Here is a 17,496-nt window from a genome sequence, read left to right on the forward strand (position 1 = left end):
CTTGGCAAGACTAATCAAGACTTATATCAATCAACAGATCTATAAGGCTTCCGTTTCAACTTAAACACCCACTTGGCGCCTATAGCATGCTTGCCGACATGCAGATCACATAACTCCCATGCATCATTTTTGGAAATGGAATCCAATTCTAAACGCATGGCGTCTACATCAGTTTATATCATGAACAAGAATCCTACTGCAACCATACATGATGTAACGCTAGAGGAGAAGTTTATTGGCAAGAAACCTGCTTTGTCTCACTTGAAAGTTTTTGGATGTATTGCATATATGCATGTGCCAAATGAGTTACGTACCAAGTTGAATCCAAAAGAAGAAAAATGTGTGCTTATTGGGTATTCCCTTGAGTAAAAGGAATATAGATGTTATAATCTTGCTACATGCGTGAATTGAGGGTAAGTAGGGATGTTGTATTTAATGAGATGAGTAGCTGGTATGCTATTGAAAAGGATGCTGTTGGGGCTAATGTAAGTGGAAATATGGTTGCACAGATTGCAAGTCAGCAATCACAGTCATTGAGTGGACCAGGAGAGTCTTCATCCAGCGGTTCTGTTGATAGACCATGGAGTGGCAGGCTACGTCATAATACTAGTCCTGAAAATGTAGTTGGTACATCACATAAAGGCAAAGAGAAAGTGGTTGAGCCCCTTGGTATGCCTGACATTTTTGTAAGGCATTCTCTTGTTGATGGAGATTCTAGTAGCTCGAAGATGAGCCTTGATAAGGAGCTTGGGATTCTAGCAACAATGAGGACATCTGGTGTGAAGAAGGTTATGGAAGCCATGAATGCAAAGTTACGAAGATCTAGAAGAGTCAAAAATCATGTGCAGAGGTTGACTTATATGATGGCTAACATCACTATGCATATATGGCAAAAGTTGTGCAGGTTGTGGAACCCACATGTTTTAATGAGGCTATTGGAAATGTGTGTTGGGAGAAAGCTATGGATGAGGAGATGGATGCATTGTATGGAAATGAGATTTGGGATTTGGTACCATTGCCTACTAAAGGCAAGAAAGCTATTGGCTGTAAGTGGGTGTATAAGGTGAAACATAACAGTGATGGTAGCATAAGCAGGTACAAGGCTAGATTGGTAGCCAAAGGATATGCGCAGACACATGGGATTGATTATGTGAGGAGACATTTGCCCCAGTTGCAAAGATGGCAACTGTGAGAGTTGTGATTGCGGTGGCTGCAGCTAAAGGCTAGTTTTTACATCACATGGATGTAAAAAATGTATTCTTGCATGGTGACTTGCAAGAAGAGGTGTATATGGATCAGCCACCACTAGGTTTTGAGGACACAGGTCACCCAGAGTGTGTATGTAAGCTTCGTAAGGCCTTTTATGGGCTGAAGCAAGCTCCACGAGCATGGCATGACAAGATTGCAAAGTATCTTGTCACTGTTGGTTTTCATATGGCAAATGCAGATCACTCTTTGTATGTGCGCAAGAGTGGTAAGGGTATTGTGATCATCAATATATATGTAGATAATCTTATTGTTGGGGGTGACAATTTGGAAGAGATTGAGCATGTGAAAAGTCTTCTCAAAAGGAAGCTTAAGATGAAGGATTTGGGAGATCTGCGCTATTTTTTGGGAATTGAGATCATTCACACATCTGAGGGTATTTGGCTGTCAGAGACAATATGCATTGGACATGTTGTCCAAGTATGGGATGGCTGATTGTAAGCCAATCTCGATGCCATTAGATCAAAATGGCAAGCTTAGTGCGGATGCAGTTTATGTGTTGGAGGATCCCACTATGTATAGGAAGATTGTGGGGAGGCCACTATGTCCACACTCCTCTATGGTTGGGTAGTGACTAAAGCTCTTGCCCCTCTTGGGCTATGGTGGTGGCTATCGTGATGTAACAGATTTCAAGATCACAAATTATGAGTAGAACAAGTTAGGTATGTTATAAATATATAAATGTAATAATTTATGATTTTTTAATAAAGAAAAGTATTACTTTAAATAATCCGTCTCGACCAAAATGTTCAAGGAAAGTGCTAATTTCTACATTCATGTCCACCCATTAATTTAATCTTCATCTACTTTGAGAAAAAAGTCATACCAAACTCCATAAAACCTAAAATATCAAAAAATTGGGCGGCATAAGAATCAAATATAAAGCTACTTGCTTGATTTCTCTTCGCAAAACATTATAAGGGCACCACTCTCACTACTACACTCAAACTAACCACCCACTTTTTGTTTTGATCCCAGCTAGGGATCAATAATTACTAAATTGAGGTCATATCGAGTGACTTGGGATATGTTGCTAGAACTCCTTGAATGCTTATGTAACCCAAAAACCTAAACTTGTGATGAATCCACTACCGAAAATGTCACAACTTGCTAACAACTTATTGTTCCTCTTCTTCATTGTCCTTCTCTTTAGAAAACCTATACAATTGTTCTACATAATAGAAGAAAACATATGAGTTTTTTTCCAAGAGTATGTAGACTTCAATTAAATACCTACAAATTGCAATAACCTTCTCCTTGTCTCATCTCAAAATCAGCATAACTTAAGAATACAAAATAGGAATATTAGTCATTCATGAGTCCCTCAACATATATGGCTTTACAACAATCTTCCTAACTTAAACATACAAAATAAGAATATTAGTCATTCACGAGTCCCTCAACATACATGGCTTTACAATCATGTTTAAAAGTTATGTATATCAATTTCTCAACCATGCAACATGATGAACAAGTAAGCATGGGGGTTGATTGTCATGTAATAAAAGTCAACATAAATATGCATCAATTTAGAGAGGAAAAGGAAAATAATTCCCTTGTGTACTTGGACATGCTCTTGTTTAACAAAATTAAACTCTATGCATTTATTCCTTTAGAATTTTTGAGTAAAAAAACAAAAATTTAGGTGAGACGACACTTAAAGTTAATGGAATAGTTCGTTTTTATAAGCTATTGTGGGCATATTTCTCTAAAAGTGATGTATATAAAAGTTAACTTTTATTTTAAGGTATATTTAGCACTAAAAGCTATTTTTGGTATCTTTATTAATATGGATGATGGGACTATAATATCTCCATTTAAAGGATAATCAAATCATCAAAGCCATCACAATATTAAAAGTAATGATTATATACATAGCTATCAATAATTGCCTTATAGTAAAAGCATAGTCTATGTTGTAAGTCACATCCAATTTTATAGACGCACTCCTAATTCAAGAAAGGATTTCTCTATTCTTCAAGTAGGCACGATCACATGTCCGTAGTGTCTCTCTCCCTCCTATTTTTCAAACCCATGTGCTTATTATTTTTCCATGACTCTAAAGTTCTCTTTAATCAATAAACTTTTTCCACTACTCTAAAATTTAAATTAATCAACCACAGCATAATACTCTTCTTTCACAAAACTAAGCAATTTACTTCTTAACATTCATGTTTATTCCATATGAATAGTAATAAATTTAGTTAATGGAAAACACACACCACACACTTGAGAAACCTTAAAATGGAAAAGTATAGGAAATCTAATAAAACAAGGAAAACACACACCACACACACCACACACTTGAGGAACCTTAAAATGGAAAAGTATAGGAAATCTAATAAAACAAGGTAAAAATGACAAAGCCATTTTAGGCTAAGCTTGTAAACCTAAGAGCTTGTTAAAAAACAATAAAGTTTATAAAGAGAGTTTAAGCCAATATCCATTCAAAGGGTTTGTGTTTCAAAGTAATGATGGATATGAACGCATCTACAATAGAGATTGATCAAGCTTGCAAACCTAAGAGCTTGTATAAAATAAAATAAAGTTATATATAGAGATAATTTGATCGAGTATCCATTCAAAGGGTTTGTGTTTCAAAGTAATGATGGATGCTATAGTGATTATGTGAAAAAGGAGTTATACATTTAAAAAAAATACACAACTACTTTACATTTTTTAAATAAAAAGAGCTAAACTTTGAGATGATGGAGTTTGCTTATAAAAACAGATGTATGGCTTTGATTAAACCACGTACATGCATATGGAGTGAAACTCATAAATTCTATGGTTAGGAGACACAAAATAACTACTTTCCTTAGTTCTTACCTAGAAGTGCTAAATAAAGACTTTATCAAGAATGCCCAATCTCGGTTATTTGGGTTTCTACACTGAGTTCCAAGGGTATAATATTTTAGACCAAATATATTGCAAGTTGATAGAAGGTTGAAAGAACCTTCATGATTCTAGCAAGCCAATGCTTGTATATGTGAATGTTAAAAAACACTAAGATGTATAGGTGGACCAATCAACATCATATGGGTTGATATGTTGAAGTGTTGTGGTGTTACTTGAGATGCTTAATCTTAAAACTAGAACCCCTCTTGATTGGATTTAGGTTTCAAAAGAGATATATATAATCACACGTAGCATGGTATTTCATGAGGATCGTACCTCTTAGGATAGGGTATTTCCATGGCTTCATCCTTTAGAGAGGTGAGCTTGTAAGTATGCTACATTATTTGCATGGATGGGATATGGTTATGAGCTCTTTAGGCATGTTAGACATACTATCGATTAGCTAAAGAAACCATTTATGATCGATCCCATAGAAGCAAGGTTATATAATGGCTAGGTGGCGTATATAAGTAAGTGGCATGTGGGTTTGGATATTGTCTAGCCCTTAATGTTGATTTATGGTTTGCCAAACCAAAGAATGCCTACATATGGTGTGGGACACCAACCTTTTAGTTACCTCCAGCAAGGTGGTATGGCGTCTCCTGCTTCTTAGGTCCTACATCAAATCTACGACCCTTGTGCTTGAGGTGGTTAGATTGATGGGTTGTTAATTGCTCTTTACGTCTTGTCTATGTGTATGCATGCACATGTGCACTACTACATTGGTGCGCTTCCTGTTGAAATACACAAGTGAATGGGTGTGTGTGCAGGAACAAGCCCTTAGCAAGAGGTTGTAAAAGAGAGTCTGTAAATGAGTGGGTAGCAGTGAAAAGGTGAGAGGTATCTACTAGGAGAGAATAAAGGGTAGCATGAGAAGATCTAGGATGTGTGGAGATATTATGGGAATAGTGAAGAGGCGGAGAGAATCAGGCAAAAGAGGTGGAGTGAATCAAGGATGAGGTGGAGGTGGCACAAATCAAGGAGCAGATCATGGATGTAAACATTATAAATTGAGGCATTGGCCTAATGAGTAATTTGTTGGTTTTTGAGTATCCATGCCTACATTAAGCTATCAGTTAATTGCTCACTAATCTCATCTTAATCATCATCTAATCACTTGCTAATGATGTTGATTCTTGGATTTGATCCACTATAGCTCATCACTTTGCTTGCATTTTTTACTTGGTATCAGAGCCAGAATAGCTCATTAGGGTTTGGTGAGATTTGTGAGAAAGAGGGAAGAAGAAGCTGTGAAGAAACACCATTGAAGCTGTGAAGCTACGGAGCACACATCGGCATCAGATCTAAGAGCAATCAAAAATTCTGGTTTTTGAAGGTTTCCATGGAAGCTTTGAGCTGTGTTGTTCATTTCTGCCAAATGTATTGGATGTCTAGTGGAGTGAGCAATCATACCGTTGTTTTGGCATGACACTGATGCATTCTGGAGGTTGTCAAGCATTGAATTAAAGCACAAGGGCTGCAAATGCTGTAAAAATAGGGCATGTAATGTATAAGAGCTTATGAGAGCTATACCGCACCGAATCGGACACTTGTAGGTGCATAATGAATGTATTGGATGCCATTGAGCATTGCTAAGGCATCAAATTAGTGATGACCAGCTATTGTATCAGGGCTGTATGAGCAAAAACAAAGCCCTAATTGCTAGCAAAATTCCTTGTGGTGGTTCTTGTGAGTTGGGTATCATCATTTGCACTCATTGAGATGAGATTAAGGCCTAGTTTAAGGCCTAATACAAGTGGTATAAGCTTGAACTTGAAGATCAGTAGTAGCTGTATGTGGACGTGAAGATAAAAATGACTTGCCACAGAGGATTTACAGAACATGGACTGTTATTAGAGCATGTACTTTGTGAAATTGACCAATACCTCTTGCTTGAGGTGTTATTTAGCTTCAATTAAGCTCATTCGATTGTGTATGAGGCTTAGCAAGAGCTATAGTAGCTCCATTTGGGAGGAATAAGCAAAAACGACCTGCAAATAGCTTCAATTTGACTTGCAAATGCCAATTTGAGCTAATTTTGGGTGTCTTTTGGGTTAATTAGTGTCGACCTTGATTAAGGTGTGGCAAAGCTAATCGAAGTTCATTGGAGCTTGGTGTTGTCAAGTACAACTTGCAACTGAAGATTTGAAGGCTGCAAAACCTGCAAATAGCCTGCATTGAAGAAAAAGAGCAAAAAACAGATCATTTTTGGTGATTTTTGGGCCAAAAATACAAAGGTTGATGATGTATGTACACATGTGGTTGATGTGGATGATGTTTTGATGCATCTGGGACATTTGGGGATAAAATCGAGCGGTTTTTGAGCAAAGTACAAAACTTGCAGTTTTTTTTTGAAATGCCAAAAGCGGTGTTTGGGTCAATTTTGTGAAGCAGTACATCAGTGGTTGATGTGTGGGTGCATACCAAGTGTGGTTGAGCACTGAGCAGGTAAATTTGGCTTTGATTGTGTGATATTTTAGTTGTCAAAATGGGTGACGGTCCCGTTCAAATTGTTGGTGAAAAACTCGACCGCAGCAACTTCCAAGTGTGGAAGTACAAGATGACAAATGAAGAGAAGAAAGGGGTGGACCGGAGAGGAAAAAGCATTCTACACCCGAGGAGGATTCTCACGAGGACGAGGAAGAGGCAGGGGAGGAGGAAGGACCTTCACTTGCCATAACTGTGGGAAGCCAGGACACATGGCAAGAGACTGCTACAGCAAACCCAGTGAAGAAGGATCAACATCGGCAAACTTCATGGAGACTCCTAAGGAAGTGGAGTCAGAACATCTTTTCTGAGAGAGAAAGAGAGAGAAACCCCACAACCCAATGTAACCTGCCCCAATAGAGTAAAACCACCTCTGAGCCACCGATGATGTAGGCCATGTGGTAGATGTATGTGTGAGCACTTTAGTCAAGGTCACAGGCACTTATAGTAAGCGTTGGACACATAGAGAGAGAGAGAGAGTGTCAAGGACTATGAGTTAGGGACTTGAGGCACTGGTCGCGGGCTACCAAGTAAGAAGGAAACTTGGTGTAGGGTCCAGGTGTGCTAGGATTATTCACTTGAGGGGAGGTGTTGAAATATACAAGTGAATGGGTGTGTGTGCGGGAACAAGCCCTTAGCAAGAGGCTGTAAAAGAGAGTCTGTAAATGAGTGGGTAGCAGTGAAAAGGTGAGAGGTATCTTATGGGAGAGAATAAAGGGTAGCATGAGAAGATATAGGATGTGTGGAGATATTCTGGGAAAAGTGAAGAGGTGGAGAGAATCAGGCAAAAGAGGTGGAGTGAATCAAGGATAAGGTGCCCCCCCAGATGTAGGGGAGGTGGCACAAATCAAGGAGCAGATCATGGATGTAAACACTATAAATTGAGGCATTGGCCTAATGAGTAATTTGTTGGTTTTTGAGTATCCATGCCCACATTAAGCTATCAATTAATTGCTCACTAATCTCATCTTAATCATCGTCTAATCACTTGCTAATGATGTTGATTCTTGGATTTGATCCACCATAGCTCATCACTTTGGTTGCATTTTTAACTCTTCCTAGATGTAGGTCATACTTATCAAGTTTAATAGAGTCCCCTCTTTTGAAGACTATTATAAAAAATCAAATTTGGGCTTTTTGAAAAACAATTTGAAACCTAGGCTAGCCACTTTTTGAGAACAAGTTAATGCTTATTCAATGTGAAACCTAGGCTACAAAGGACATGACTAACGTGAAAGATATATTCAAAATTTATAGGAGGGTGTCAAATGTCCAAACTCAAAGCCATATCATGGATGTAGTATAAAAAAAAAAAGCTTGCATAATGAGATTGATAAAAATTTGTTAGAGGCTTGTAAGGAGATTGACCATTGGCTTGACCTTGTGCAAAATATAGCTAGGGAGGATCAAAACAAACCAATGGCTTCATGGTTAATTAAGAAAAGCAATAAACACTTGTAGTGATTAAAATCACAATGATAAGTCCAAGGTCAAAGCTCTATTGCATAGCAAATCTCTAAAAAAAAGTGAACAAATCAATATATAGGTCAAAGGAGCATATCAAAAAAAGTGAGCAAATCAATATATAGGTCAAAGGAGCATATCGATCTATAGATCAAAGGAGGATCTCCATGCATAATTTTCAAGAGACACCTAGCATGCTAGCTATACACTTACCCATGGGACTCCATGGCATCACTCTAACATAGGGAATCTTTACTCTTCTTCACCTTTTCTCACCAACTCACATTCATTCACCAATCTCCAAATAAGAACTATGCTTCCCCTTGATCACACAATGTCCATCACTAGGCCTTTAAATTCGAGTTTGTTGTACGAAGAAAGCTATCCGATGTAGCTCAATTCGTTAAAATGTTGTCCTCTTGGGAGGAGAGACCCAAGATATTGGGAAAGAACAAAAGTGTTGAACTTACCTCTCTCAGTTCATACGCATGTTGAACATCAAGTTGTTGCTAGGGAGGGTAGTAGTTTTATGTAGAGCCACATAAAAGTTCCTTAAGAATGGATAGAGAGTAGAGGGGATAAGGGTGAAGAAAGAGAATGCTTTGAAGAAAATGATGATGAGTTTGAGGAAGAGAGTCTCGTTGAGGATAGTGGAAACGATGAAAAGAAAAGAAATAAACTCGAGAAAGAATTGGTAGGTAAGAATTGGTAGGTAGTTTCATTACATTAGGAAGCCTTTCCAAGGTTCTAAGACTATGAGCGACTAGTTTCATTACGTTGGTTCAAAGACTATGAGTGGTTGAACGATCTAAACAAAGCCCATGTCAATATGTCTATGTTATGGTTCTCATTGATGTGCCTCCACTTCCCAAACTCGTTGGGATTAAATAAAACAAGTAGTCCCCTTATACACAGCGACTCACTTTGGCTTTGGACTGAGAAAATGAATTTTAGGTGACATTTAAGAAGACTAAAACAGGTTGTCCCCTTGTACACAATGACCTTTTGATAATATACATTCATTGTAAATTTTAGTGTGGAATGAGAAGAATTAATTTTAGGTGACATTTAAGAAGACCAAAATCCCCAAATTTACAATGTGCTCATAAACAAGAATATCAACATGTAATAGGGGCCTACAACATGTGCTCTAGTGGGTGGATTAGCGTCAACTTCGTCTGCATGCAGTATCCGTCTACAATATATATATATATTGTGCAAATCTTAGAAATCAAACCAAAAGATGAAAAGAATTGTTACTTCTTGGGTAGTGCTAGCTATGTATGTACATGCATATAGTGCTAGCAAAACGATAATAAGGAGATTATTTATACATAATATTAGAAATAAGATTTTATAGTAATAATTAAATAGGAAATATTGTTTTCTAAATCTTTAATTTTTCAAATAAATTTTGTATAAAAACCGTAGGCCGACCATGCCCATATATAAAACAGCTGTAGGGTGAGCTTTTCAAAGTGACTTTAGAGCTGGGGTCGCTTCACACATAGCCAGGCTCCGTTATCAAAGAAACCCTAGCCTCAGTATCACCTTGGAGGACATCTCGCCTCCTCAGGAACCCTTACCCGCCGTAGCTGCGCCCTCTCTGGAGAAACTCCTGCCCGCAGCTTGCTATTGGAACCCTAGCTTACTCTGGAGAAACCCTAGCTTGCTCCTCCTGCTTCAGCGCCATGGCTGAGAACGGAGAAACCGACCACAACATCGAGATATGGAAGATCAAGAAGCTGATCAAAGGCCTGGAGTCTGCGCGCGGCAATGGCACCAGCATGATTTCCCTCATCATGCCTCCTCGCGATCAGGTTGCTCGCGTTGCGAAGATGCTTGGCGACGAGTTCGGCACTGCATCCAACATCAAGAATCGCGTCAATCGACAGTCTGTTCTTGGCGCCATCACCTCTGCGCAGCAGCGCCTCAAACTCTACAACAAGGTCCCCCCCAACGGCCTCGTCCTCTACACCGGCACCATCGTCACTGACGACGGCAAGGAGAAGAAGGTAACCATCGATTTCGAGCCCTTCAAGCCTATTAACGCTTCTCTTTACCTCTGTGACAACAAATTCCACACAGAAGCTCTGAATGAACTCCTTGAGTCAGATGATAAGTTTGGATTCATTGTCATGGATGGAAATGGTGCTTTGTTTGGTACCCTGAGCGGCAACACCCGTGAAATTCTTCATAAGTTTACTGTGGATCTTCCAAAGAAGCATGGTAGAGGAGGACAGTCGGCCCTTCGTTTTGCTCGTCTCCGTATGGAGAAGCGCCACAACTATGTCAGGAAGACTGCAGAGTTGGCCACACAATTCTATGTGAATCCGGCTACTAGCCAGCCGAACGTGTCAGGTCTTATTCTGGCCGGATCTGCCGATTTCAAGACCGAACTGAGCCAATCTGACATGTTTGATCCCCGCTTGCAAGTGAAAGTGCTGAAGGTTGTTGATGTTTCCTATGGAGGTGAGAATGGATTCAATCAAGCTATTGAGCTATCTGCAGAGGTCTTGGCCAATGTGAAGTTCATACAGGAGAAGCGCCTGATTGGAAAGTACTTTGAAGAAATTAGCCAGGACACTGGAAAATATGTTTTTGGGATTGATGACACTCTTAAGGCCCTGGAGATGGGGGCTGTGGAGACTCTCATTGTGTGGGAAAACCTTGATGTGAACCGTTGTGTGGTAAAGAATGCTGTGACAGGGGAGATTCTGGTTAAGCATCTAACCAAGGAGCAAGAAGTAGACCAGTCCAACTTCAGGGACCCTGGGTCTGGTGCAGAACTTGAGGTGCAGGAGAAGTTGTCCTTGCTGGAGTGGTTTGCCAATGAATACAAGAGGTTTGGCTGCACATTGGAGTTTGTTACCAACAAGTCCCAGGAGGGATCGCAATTCTGCAGAGGATTTGGTGGAATTGGTGGTATACTTCGTTACCAGTTGGATATGAGGACCTTTGATGATCTTTCTGACAATGAAGGGGTTTATGAAGACTCTGAATGACGCCATGCTTCATATGGGTGGCCTTCCTGGCAATCAGGCCACCGGAGCATACCACACTATGCCAGATGCTTTACTGCATGCCATGGCTCTACCAGCGGTTGGAAGGATGACCAACTCTCTCAAGTGGTCTGTTGTGGAGGAAATTTGTAAGTGCCTTCACATATACTTGCTGAATCATCTATTTTATTAAGGCTTGCCTTTTTGTGATTATGCTCTTATTGGAAAGAAGTCAACACATTGGGCCAAGGTGCAGCATTGCCTCTCAGGTTGCCTGCAATACACTAAATTGTTTTTTCAGCTTGTCTGTTAAAAAATAATAATTTATTAAGGCATGGACCATCAGGCCATGCTACTGTGCAGTACATTTGTAAGTTTTGCCTTCTAGTTTTGGCTTTATGATATTGTTTCGAACTGTAGTAGTACTCTGTTTTGTGATGGCTGACCTTCTTGAGCAAGTCTGGTAAGAGCTGAGGGGTGATCTCTTGAAACTGCCAAGGCCCATCTTTTGCTCATATGTGTATGTTTATGTAGCTTTTTGAATGTCTCATTATTATCTAACATTTTTTGATTTGTTCTTCACCTCCGTAGCTTGATGGTCTAGTTTCATGCATCATTGTTATGGTTTACCTGATAGGGAGTGTGGTTTGTGTGTTTTCAGGAGGGAGGGAATCAGTACGAATTTCACCGGCTGTTCTCCTCAAGGATGAATGTGATCTGCAAGCATAGATGTCTTTTGTTCTAGTGTCATTTTATTGTACTCTGCTCTTATGGGCTCATTAAGTTTATATGACTGCGGGATCTTTTACTTGCAGCACTGTGCTGTAGGAATAAGGGCCAGTAAAGTCTTTCGAGTCTTAATTATCTTTGTGGAAGTCTTTGAAGATTTAGCTAAAAGCACTTGTCATTACCAAATCACGTCATTGGACATGTAGTGTATTTTGCAAATACTACTTATTTTTCTCATAATCGCATAGCATTTTTTTTTCGATGGATGAATTGAGCCTTTTTATTGGGACCTGTTGCTTGGTGTATATGTGAGCGTTGGTTTCTGTGTTCTTGCATTGGACTTAATTCAGTGTAAGCCTCAATCTTGAGGATAGTCCCAAATTTCTTTTGAAGGGTTAACGTGAATTTGTTTGCCACCCTCCTGAAGTCTCTGCCCTGATTAGAATTCTTGTTTCTAGAGCAAATGCAATCGAATGTTGAGAATTATTTTGTGAGGACCCATTCTAAGGCTGGTTTATTCATGGGAATTACCCTCTGAAACTTGACTAAGCCATTCATGACAGTAGACTTGAGCCTGTCTATTAAAACATGTGTTCACATTCTATGCTATGTCCATCGTCCAGCTTATAAAATGGAAGGTTTATGGGTATTTTATCCAGTGTTAAGAGAGAGAGAGAGAGAGAGAGAGAGAGAGAGAGAGAGAGAGAGAGAGAGAGAGGTGTCAAAAGCTGCCTGCTATACCCTCTTGGTTTCAATATTTCGTCTGATTAGGGCTCTATAGGCGTCAATGTGGTTTCTTCTAGGTGGTTTCATGTATCCTTGGTTTTGTAGGAAGGAAGAAGACAACAGCTATGTTATCTAGTGCTGAGTGCATTAGTGCTTGAAATGTCTCAATTAAATTGTTATGATCTGGAATGAGTTGTTCAGAAACTTTGGGTCGCATTACGTCAACTCTGATTCCATTCAAGTCAATTGCAATCCATGGTTGGTTTGCTCTCTCTTCTCCTTGTGCATCAGCGGACACAGCCACAAGGTCATGCCTTCTGTAATTCCATACAGTGATTGACTTTTATCCCTTGGAGCTGTGCAATGACTGGAACTCCAGGGGTTTTTCTTGTGGCAGGCCATGAAATTGCAGCATGTGCGTTTGTGCCTGGAGAGTCTGAGGAGTATGATGTCTATAGCATACGTAGTCTAGCCAATCAACAAAATTGAACCACTGAAGGGGCTGATTAGCAAGCCTTTGGTTTTTAAATCTTTGTTTTTTTAATTGTGATGAGTGATTCAAATTCTCGTCCCTCCTTGGGCAATCTTGAAGTATGGAGAATGTGAAAGGAAGGGCCTTTCCCTCTCACTTACGGTCCACCTTTTATACTTATACTGTATCAAAGGGACACAATGGAGGCCTTGAATATAATGTCTGGCTGTTGAGAGAAGATGGACTCACAAATACACTGTCAGAACAAAAGTAAAACTGCATATGACAACAATGTAGGGACAGAGAGTGGACGTCTGGTTCCCATGAAAAAGGATAATCACAAACAAGTTTCTTCTAGAGGTCTGTAACAGTAGCTTATGCGCAAAACTTAAGCATATGTATTAAGCTTATCCATAGCGCTTTCTCTCTCTCGCTCGCTCTCAAGCGGTGTCCGAGTTTAAAGACGGCTCACCAGACAACGTTTTTGCCAACAACATGGACCAGATCGAAACCGCTGACCATCTAATACACTGAAATAACAGTGGTTGGGATTATTCCTGTTGTTCTCTACAGAGTAGGAGAGAGAAGGAAGGAATCATTCTCTCTCTCTCTCTCTGCAGGAGGGTATCTGTGTCTCCAGCTGACTTCGTATGCACTTCTCTTTGTTTCTCTCTCTCTCTCTCTCTCTCTCTCTCTCTCAAAGCTGATTCCCCTCTCTCTTTCCCTCGTATGATCTCTCTCCTCTCTCCATATTAGTTTTCACGGCGTGGCATCACACACTTCTCTCTGCATCAGGGCATGGCACTCCCTCTCTCTCTCTCTCTCACACACACACACACGCACACACACACACACACGCACGCACCACCCACACACGCACGCATGCACGAGTGAAAAGGTAGTAAGAAACAGTAAAGACACAGGGAATCCCCTGTGCAATATCACAGAGACAGACACATGCAGGCAAGGGGGGTGGGATATACATTTCATCTTCCCAAATAAAAGAGGACTTGTCTCATTTGATATAATAGCCCAAATCCATATCGGCCAACATTGATTCTGTGGTAGTGCCTCTGGAAGAGGACTTGTCCCATCTGATATGATAGCCCAAATCCATACCAGCCTTCAGCATTGATTTCGTGGTAGTGCCTCTGGGAGTGTAGTCTTCTAAGATCCCCATCTTTCACCCATATTGTAACATTGGGTCTATTACTAGCTGGATACTCCATCAAAGAGAAAAATGTGTAGACTGAGAGGAGACACGATTAGTGAGTAAACGTAATGGGGAGTGGGTGATTTAATTTGACGCGTGTGGGGACGCATGTCCCTATACGTCGAAGGGACGTCGGATTGCTTGTGCGTGCATGCACCCTTAGGATGGCCGATTCGTGGGTGCAAGAGGTTGAGGAGCACGGCGAGGGCTCAAGGGATTGGCAACTGGAGGAGACGGACGACATGAAAACTTCGCTTTTCATGGGCCATAGGTTGGTGCATGTGTTTCCTTTTGACCCTATGCTTGATGTGAATAGAAGTCTTCAATAGGCTTGCCCAGTATGGGTTGAAATCTCTAGTCTTCCACCTTGCCTTAGACGTGCTCTGCGGGATGTTGCTAGGGCACTGGGTCCTGTGTTGAAAGGCCTCTAGAAGAGAATTTTGGGTCCTATAAGAAATTTTATGTGGAGAAATGGTAAAGGTAATAGGAATGTTCCAGCCTGCTGGTGGCTGGCTTGGGATAATCTATCTGTACCAAAGGTTCAAGGGGGGATTGGTATTGTGCATTTACCAACTCAAACTTTAGCAAGGGTGGCTTTGCTTCTTCCTAAGTGCTTATGTCAAGAAGAAGTATGGACAATAATGGTAAGGGAAGTTGTGGAGGTTTCCTTGGTTCAAGCAAAAGGAAGTTGGCAGGGTTTGGGATGGAAGGAAAAATTGTTCTCTTATGCCCCTTTGAAAGTGTTTGGTTCTCCTTTTGCAAGTGGTTGTGTAACAATTGGAAGGTTGCCTTGAGTTTGATGTCTTGGGATGGGGGATGTAGAGTCTCAAGGACCTCAATGCTCAGCCTGGGTATATGAGCCTGGGTATATGGTGGTCTCATTGGGCCTTCTAGACACTTATTCTGCAAGGAGACTGAATAATAGAGGGATGAAAAGGTAGGTTGATTGTTAGGATGGGTCAATTGTGGGGTGGAAAGAGCTAGATCAAGCAGGAATTTGGCTTGTCTACAAGGGAAAGGGTTTTAATGGGACAGGTACTGGTGCAGGTCCAGGTGGGATGGTACTCTACTGCTTTTAATGAGTCTTGTTGGATTAAAGAGTGGGCTTGGATTAATGGGGTCAAATTGATTAAAGGCACAACTAGGGTACTATATGTAGAATTAAGAAAAGGGGATATGAATGTTGAATACTGTAACAAAATTTGGAAGGTCAGCTGGAGTCCTAGCTGCTAGAAAAAGAGATGGAAAGATCTTTGGGAATGTCATATTCCTGTTAAATTCCAGGTGTTTTTGTGGAGGGTATGCATGTGGGCTCTACCAATTGGAGTGAAGCTTGTGCGAAGAAATTTCACCAGTGGGTGTTACCCTAGATGCAGATCTACTTTAGAAGATGGTAGACATGCTTTTTGGAACTGCCCAGCCATCAGAGGAGCATGGGGAAAGTTAATGAAATGGGTTGAGCTTGGGTTAGGAGGTGTTTTTGTGGAGAGTATGCATGTGGGCTCTACCAATTGGAGTGAAGCTTGTGCAAAGAAATTTCACCAGTGGCTGTTACCCCAGATGCAGATCTACTTTAGAAGATGGTAGACATACTTTTTGGAACTGCCCATCGGAGGAGCATGGGGAAAGTTAATGAAATGGGTTGAGCTTGGCTTAGGGATTCAGACTCAGTGGTGGGGGGATTGGATCTTGGGCAAATGGGCTTCTTATGGGGAGGCTGCAGATGTTTTATTCAATATCATCACAACTTGCTGTTTGTGGGAAATGTGGATTTCTAGGAATTATATTGTGTTTCAAAATGTGCTAGATGTTGGACTAAATGTGATAGGAATGATGCATAAGTGTATATACATGTGCAGTTCTGTGGTTTGTGTGAACAACCTAGATATTGATGGACTGGGTCTGTTGTTATACAGAGAATGCAAAATGGCATCAACTGATTGTTGTATTTGCTCAAGGCCCTTCTTGCATACTAGGGATACCTAATATCTAGTTGAAATGATGCAGATATGTCTGGAAGTGAAGCCTAAGCAAGTGAAGTTTTGTCCCAAGAGTAGAAGGTGGTATTTAAAAGAGAAATAGGTTGATTATACATTTGTGGCCTTTATAGAAAACTCTGTGGGGACAAGACCCATTGTTAAGATCTGGTCTAGAAAAGGGGATGTGTTGGAAAAGCAAACACCTAGAGGGTGTACCACTGAAGCTATAGCGGAGGCTTGTATTCAACTGAATTACCATGTCTCTTTGGGGGTTAGATAGAATAGAGGATTTTGATGTAAAAAGGATTTTGTAGTTATATATATATAATTATTGGTCCCCAAAAAAAAAAGAAAAAGAAAAATGTGTAGACTGGTTGTTTAGTCTTCTTAAACCATCTTTGAGATTTTCGCCCATATTTGGGAAAATTGCATTTGACTGGCAGACTCATCGATCGGTAGATACTCAAGTCTAAAGCTTCAAAGCACTATAACATGTTTTTCACAAGTAACATATACAGTCAAATGCTTCGCCTCCTCATCGATTGGTTTAAACAATATGGTTCAAGGTTGGCCAAAAGCTTATAGATCCTTTTCTCGCTCTAATTAAAAACACCCACCCACCCACCCACCCACCCACCCACCCACCCACACACACACACACACACACACACACACACACACACACACACACACACACACACACACACACAAGCAATATAGCAAGTTCTCAAAATCTTGCCTCCACCTTGTCCACGGCATCCACCAAGCTAATTTAAGAATGTAAATTTTGGAGGAGGGCAGGTAGGCTGAGAGGAAGAGGGTGTAGGACAGTGGTATGACATTAAAAAGCGAGTACTCTAGAGATCTATATGTGTGGAATATAAAGATTGGAACCGACATCAGCACTTGGCAGAGTTACGACTACATTGGTAAAGAAAAGGAGGAACCCCTCCAGGAGGAGTTGAAGAATAAAGTAACCCATAAAAGCACATAGGTGTAGGGACCCTTATGTAGTTATGTCATGTTGTCTTTAGTAGAAAGTATTTAAGGATGTAGCCCTTATAAGTACTTAGTTGTAGGAACCCTAATGTAGTTATGTGAGGGTGTCATGTTGTCTTTAGTAAATAGTATGTAAGGATGATGTAACAACCTTTCAGGAATAAAGACTTCTTTTAACTATAATTTGCCTTGTTTATTTTATTATTCACCTTGTCAAATTTTACATTGTTTGTTGTTTTTAGGAAATAGTACGTGATCTTG

At 40.3% G+C, this 17,496-nt stretch overlaps 1 pseudogene across 1 annotated transcript; it reads left to right on the forward strand.

Annotated features, from left to right (window-relative positions):
* The first annotated feature begins 9,594 nt into the window (after positions 1-9,594).
* On the forward strand, positions 9,595-12,110 carry LOC147616918 (eukaryotic peptide chain release factor subunit 1-3 pseudogene; annotated as a pseudogene). The gene is made up of 2 exons (XR_015262364.1): positions 9,595-11,266; positions 11,779-12,110. The product of XR_015262364.1 is annotated as a eukaryotic peptide chain release factor subunit 1-3 pseudogene (transcript).
* The last annotated feature ends 5,386 nt before the right edge of the window (positions 12,111-17,496 follow it).

This window comes from Cibotium barometz, chromosome 37 (assembly GCF_041138505.1).
Source record: "Cibotium barometz isolate CiBa-2024 chromosome 37, ASM4113850v1, whole genome shotgun sequence".
Classification (NCBI taxonomy): Eukaryota; Viridiplantae; Streptophyta; class Polypodiopsida; order Cyatheales; family Cibotiaceae; genus Cibotium; species Cibotium barometz.